The sequence below is a fragment of the Scylla paramamosain genome, chromosome 41 (genome assembly GCF_035594125.1).
Source record: "Scylla paramamosain isolate STU-SP2022 chromosome 41, ASM3559412v1, whole genome shotgun sequence".
Lineage (NCBI taxonomy): Eukaryota > Metazoa > Arthropoda > Malacostraca > Decapoda > Portunidae > Scylla > Scylla paramamosain.
Genome location: NC_087191.1, coordinates 9,174,466 through 9,180,465, shown reverse-complemented (window position 1 = coordinate 9,180,465; position 6,000 = coordinate 9,174,466). Strand labels below are relative to the sequence as shown.

The following is a 6,000-nucleotide window of genomic DNA, read 5'->3' as shown; positions in this document are numbered from 1 at the left end:
CCTGGCTGTTTCCTCACGAATATGCACCTGTCTTTGTCTTCTTGTTGTTTTTGTTGTTGCTTCAGTCATCCCTTTCATTTATTTATTTATTTTATTCATTTATTTTATTTATTTTTTTATATTTTTTTTATTTATTTATTTTTTTTTTTTTTTTGGGGGGGGAGTTGGTGTGTTTGTTTTGTTTTGTTTGAGTTGTATTGATTGGTGTGAGTCTTTTCGTTGTTGTTATTGTTGTTGTTGTTGTTGTTGTTGTTGTTCTCTTTTTCTTCTTCTTCATCATCATCATCATCATCATCTTTTTCTACTTCTTTTCTTCATCATCATCATCATCATCATCATCTTTTTCTACTTCTTCTTTTGTTCTTCTTCTTCTTCTTCTTCTTCTTCTTCTTCTTCTTCTTCTTCTTCTTCTTCTTCTTCTTCTTCTTCTTCTTCTTCTTCTTCTTCTTCTTCTTCTTCTTCTTCTTCTTCTTCTTCTTCTACTACTCATGTCGCAAATACCAGACAGATTCTATTTGTTGCATTTACAACCAAATGTTATACCTGTTGCATCAGATCCTGGTATGTTTTCTTAATCTCTTGATATAACAAATCTGAAATATTGTGAATTTATTTTGCGTTAGGCTGTCACACGTGCTATCTGTTTATCCAAGTTACAAATGTCAGATATTTTAGTCATTTATTTCTAACCCTTTATACCCTTTTATGCCAAAGCCCTCTACGTTACCTCATTCAGTCGACATAACACACGTGAAATATTTGTAAGCACCAATAATTTACACCTATTATATTATTACCTGCCCTCTTCTCTTATTCACTTCACGTTTTTTATTAATTGTCTATTTATCTTGTGTTTTATTATTACATGTGCTCTTCATATATTTACATTCACGTTACATTTTACATTACACCACTCAAGTATTTCAAACATCATCCATTCATTCTTGTATTATCAATTCACGTGTTTATATTGCATTGTTTGCCTCGCTGTCCACTAGTTTCTCGTTCTGTCTTACCTGTCCACCTGTCACCTGAGATCCAACAATCCTTTCTCACCTGTCCCAACCTGTCACCAGAGATCCAGTGTCCTTTCTTAGCCTCCTACACCTGTTTCACGTCTCAAACCTGTCTCACCTGTCCCCACCACCTTAAACTGTCACTGAATTTATGAAAACAAATTGGAAATCTTCATAACTTTTACAATGACTAATTATGTGCTGTCATAATAGAATCCCTAATACCTGACCCACCTACCTCACCTTCCCCTTACCTGTCTAATGCCTCACCACACCTCTCCCTGTCTCACCTGTCTAATATCTCATCACACCTTTCCTTGTCTCACCTGCCTTACACGTAGCTCTTCTTTACTTACCTGCCTCCTTGTCCCACCACACCTGCCTTCTGCCTCACCTCCTCTCTCTCTCTCTCTCTCCCCCTGCAGGCGTGGGAGCTGTGGGTGAAGGATGTGCAGCTGTCAGACGCGGGCCAGTACGAGTGTCAGCTCACTACACACCCCCCGTGACCTTCCACTTCACCCTCAAAGTCACGCGTGAGTAACTGGGAAATTTGGGTGTTGAGTGTTCAGGTGTGGGAAACTTTGGGTGTTACCTTAGGGGAGTGTTTGGGTGTTTGTGTAACTGGGAAATTTTTGGTGTTTTGGGTGTGTTTTTCGTCCTTAGCTGCATAGAGAATAGTGATTTGTGGGTTGTTCTTTTCCTCTTCTTGTCATGTTTTCAATTTTTTTTGTACTTTTTTTGGTTGTGGTTCTTTTTTATTGTTTTTTATTTTTTTCTTTTTCTTCTCCTTTCTCTCTCTCTCTCTCTCTCTCTCTCTCTCTCTCTCTCTCTCTCTCTCTCTCTCTCTCTCTCTCTCTCTCTCTCTCTCTCTCTCTCTCTCTCTCTCTCTCTCTCTCTCTCTCTTTCTTTGATGACGTGTGTGTGTGTGTGTGTGTGTGTGTGTGTGTGTGTGTGTGTGTGTGTGTGTGTGTGTGTGTGTGTGTGTGTGTGTGTGTGTGTGTGTGTACTGACTGTTGCATGTACAAACACACACACACACACACACACACACACACACACACACACACACACACACACACACACACACACACACACACACACACACACACACAGCATCTTCACTATTTTGAGGTGAGTAAAAAACGTGCACACCCCTAAACTACTTCACACCTTCTGCGCCCACCTTGGCAACGAAAACTCACCTAAATGGTTAAAAATTTGATAAGTTCTAGAAAGAAACATACATTTGGTAAACTGCTGTACATGTTACTAACAAAGCAATTTGAAAGTACATGAATTTTGTCTGTCAAGTGTGTGTGTTTTGTGTGTGTGACTGCCTGGCTGTGGGCGTGGTGAGGGCAGGTGTCAGGAGGCCAAGTGACGGTGACCTGAATTTACCCCTGTGCCTCACCTCAAATATATCTCACGCCTTCCGCGCTGCTTGGCCTTAACAACTTGTATATGTTCATGAAAATAAAAGATACTAATTGTGTTATAGCACACACACACACACACACACACACACACACACACACACACACACACACACACACACACACACACACACACACACACACACACACACAATACAGTTGTAAGATTTACTGGAATGCGATGCGTGACTTCCAGTCTGTTGTTTTCTGTAAGAAAACCAGAGAATCCGAGAGTTGGCGACGTGTTGGGGGCAGGAAATGGTTTCTTTTCTAAATTTCAGTCCTAAACAGCCACGTACGTGAAGACCGAGTCGCGTCATCCTGAATGTGGTTCAGTTTGATGTTCAGCAAATCTTGAGCAAAAGGAGTGATTAAACAAAATGTCTGAAAACGAAATGTGTTATAACTTGAAGTGTGTTGCTCGCGCCGCCACGCTGCTGGAGGCTCCCTCACGCCTGCGGCTCAGCGTGCGGGAGCCCCGCTGGGGCTGTCTGCCGTGGTGCTCCAAGAAGCGCACAGTGGCCACTCTCTGCTTCAAGGAGGCTCACTGGCAACAGGGAGCCTCTGGCGAGTACGAGCAGACCGCAGAGTGCGGCGTGAAGGATTTGGCGAAGCTGAAACGTCTGGAGGCTGACCTGCCCGTCAAGGTGAAGTGTTGGACCAAGGGGCGGCCCAGCAAACTGCTCCTGCAGGTCTCACTTGGCGTCCTGCTGGACCAGCTGGAGGGCAGTCCCGCCTCCGAGGCCTGGCTGGCATTCACTGCCACAGGCCAGGAGCAGCGGCTGTCCTGGCAACCAGCGGGGCACCAGAACAGTGCTGGCGCCGACCTGCCCCAGAGTCACGACGCCCTGGAAGACTCAGATGACATGCCCTTAGGGTACGACGACCTGTGGGATTCGGGCGACGAGGAGATTCCCATGGACCCGTCTCCCGAGACTCCCGCCCCCTGCGTCGCGGAGGACGGCAAGGCAGCTGACGGGGAGTGGGTGACTTTCTTCAACCCCTCCACCGGCAAGACGCTGCGGCTTCCTCGCCACACCGAGGAGGAGGCCGCGGAGGAGTGGCAATTCCCCTGGTCATGGACCAGCCAGAACGACCTTAGCCACACTGAGAATAAGGTCGCGGCCAGTTGGCAAGGCCCCGGGGCGTGGACCAGCGAGGACGACCTTCTCAGTCCCCGCGCCTTGCGCATCGTGGCGGGCATCCGGCCAGTGGTGAAGAGGTCGCGGCTTCCCGAGGTTCCTCAGTGGTGGGAGCAGGCCAGCACTGGTACTGCTGCTGCTGCTCCTGTGACCCTCCCCGCGCAGCAGGTCAAGCAGCAGGATACCAGCCTGCTTCCTCCAGACTGGAACCTGCCTACCTTCTCAGAATACAATGCCGCGCTTCGCAGCATTGGTGGGGCGGACGTGAGGTTGCCCGAGGTGACCCTGCCTGCCCCCGGAGACGTGGTGTGGCAGATGCGGGGCCTCCCGAGGTGACCCAGCCTGCCCTACGGCGCTGTGATGGGGCAGTGAGGGACATTGCGGGGCGACGGCCGGGCCCCCTCCAGTATGTTGTGGTGGCCCTGGTCTACGTGATTTACGTCATGTGGGTTGTCACCTGTGGCGACGACTTCCTGAACGCCATTGCTGCACGGGTGGATAACTGGCTGAACTATTTTTCGGTGTGAGTGGATTCACACGCTTCCTTCACTCAGCCAAGTGAAGAAACCCTAGAAACATTCTGGGGACCAAGTGGTCTGAGAGCCAAGTGACCTGTGGCCCAGACATCCCGAGGACTATCTAGCCTGATCACCTGACGAGGCCCTTATCACTTAAGTATCTTCCACCTGAGCATCTTCCATTTCAACCTCAGAATCTTCCACCTGAGTATCTTCCACCTGAGCATCTTCCACCTCAGCCTCATCATCTTCCACCTCAGTATCTTTGATTCTCTACAAGGTGATTCCAGAGTTCAGATATATTTGAGTTTCCAGATCAGTTACTTAGTATTTCAGATTACTGACTGTGTTCTTGCACCTTAATTTGAGTTTATACGAGTGGATATTTGTTCTTGGTTATCTTTGTTCATATATAGCGAAGTTTAAAGCACTTTCTCCATGGACAAGTAAGGTAACGCTGCGTCTGTACCTGCCTCTTATCCTTCGCTGAAAATTGGTTGTTTTAAAATTGGTTGTTTTAAAATTGGTTGTTTTATTCATTGATGGCAAGTTTGAAAAGCATTTCCCTGTGAACAAGCAAGGAAGCACCGCGGTACCTGTGTCTTACTCCCCGCTTGATAATTGAGCTCAGAGACGTGCGGGAATTGATGAAACGCGTGAGTGTGTGAGTGAGTGTGTGTGCGTGCAAACAATGTAATCTGCTCCTCACCCGCTGCCCCGCTCACTAATACCGCTCACCTCTGCACAAACTGTCGACCAATTTATCACCGGGGGACTAACAAGGATTTGCTTTTCCCTCCAATTATTTTGAGTCAGTTGTTGGGATCAGTGTGTCTGAGGATGATCCATTTCACGCAGATGTGAACTTGCCTTTCATTCCGGGAGTGTCTCGTATTGACAGCCGGAGTTTGTTGGACCAGTAATAGAAGAAATATGTGTAAAACAAATCACAGTGGCGCCGTTTTAATCAAGGGCTGCATGATATATTCAGAGGCAATACTGACACACTCACACGCCTGCTGCTGAAGGATAAATAGCACAGTTTTCACTAGCCAGCCACACGTGTTTGGATCATGTGATTGCTTGCCTGCCTGCTTTCGTTCATTCATTTCTACGTTTCTACTTTGGTTTCTGATTTCTTTTCTTCGTTTTTTTTCTTTTTTTCTTTGTTTTGTTACGTTCTTTCTTCCTGCCTTGCTTCTTTTTCTCTGCCTTCCTGTCTTTGTTTCTGTTTTCTTTTCTTCTTTTCTTCCTTCTTTCCTCTCTTCCCTCTTTCTCTCATTTCTTTCTTTCTTCATACGTTCTTTCCTTCCTTCCTTTCTTCCTTCTTTCTCGCTTGCTGTTTGAGTAGCTTATTTTCTTTTTCCCATTTTTTTTTTTTTGTTCCTTGCTTTGTGATGCACTAATTGATCTACATGCCTGATGCTAATTGCCTGATGGGAATACTCGCCCGCGCGCGCACACACACACACACACACACACACACACACACACACACACACACACACACACACACACACACACACACACACACACACACACACACACACACACAGACAACCTCAACACCCCTTCCAAAACCAAAACACCCCAAAACACACACTCCAAATTAACACACACACACACACACACACACACACACACACACACACACACACACACACACACACACAAAAAAAAAAAAAAAAAAAACGCATAATACACCTCAGGTACTTGAGTCACCTGAGTGTAATTATCTCACCTGGCAGACCCTCACCTGGCTGGCTTCGTATGACTATAGACCAGGTGTTGAAACGTGGGTCACCTGTCTGTGTCTGTGTGTATGTTCGTGTGTGTGTTTGTATGTGTGTTAATTAAGGTGTTCGTGCTGCATGCCTTGGTGTTTGAGTCT

The 6,000-nt window shown here is 46.4% G+C and overlaps 1 protein-coding gene across 1 annotated transcript in view; it reads left to right on the top strand.

Moving 5' to 3' along the window:
* Positions 1-1,448: 1,448 nt before the first annotated feature.
* LOC135092943 (uncharacterized) overlaps positions 1,449-6,000 on the top strand; it is a 40,031-nt gene continuing 35,479 nt past the window's right edge. Inside the window, exon 1 of the mRNA XM_063991763.1 lies at positions 1,449-1,549. The gene's annotated coding sequence lies outside the window, so the exon portion shown is untranslated. The remainder of the gene's footprint in view (positions 1,550-6,000) is intronic.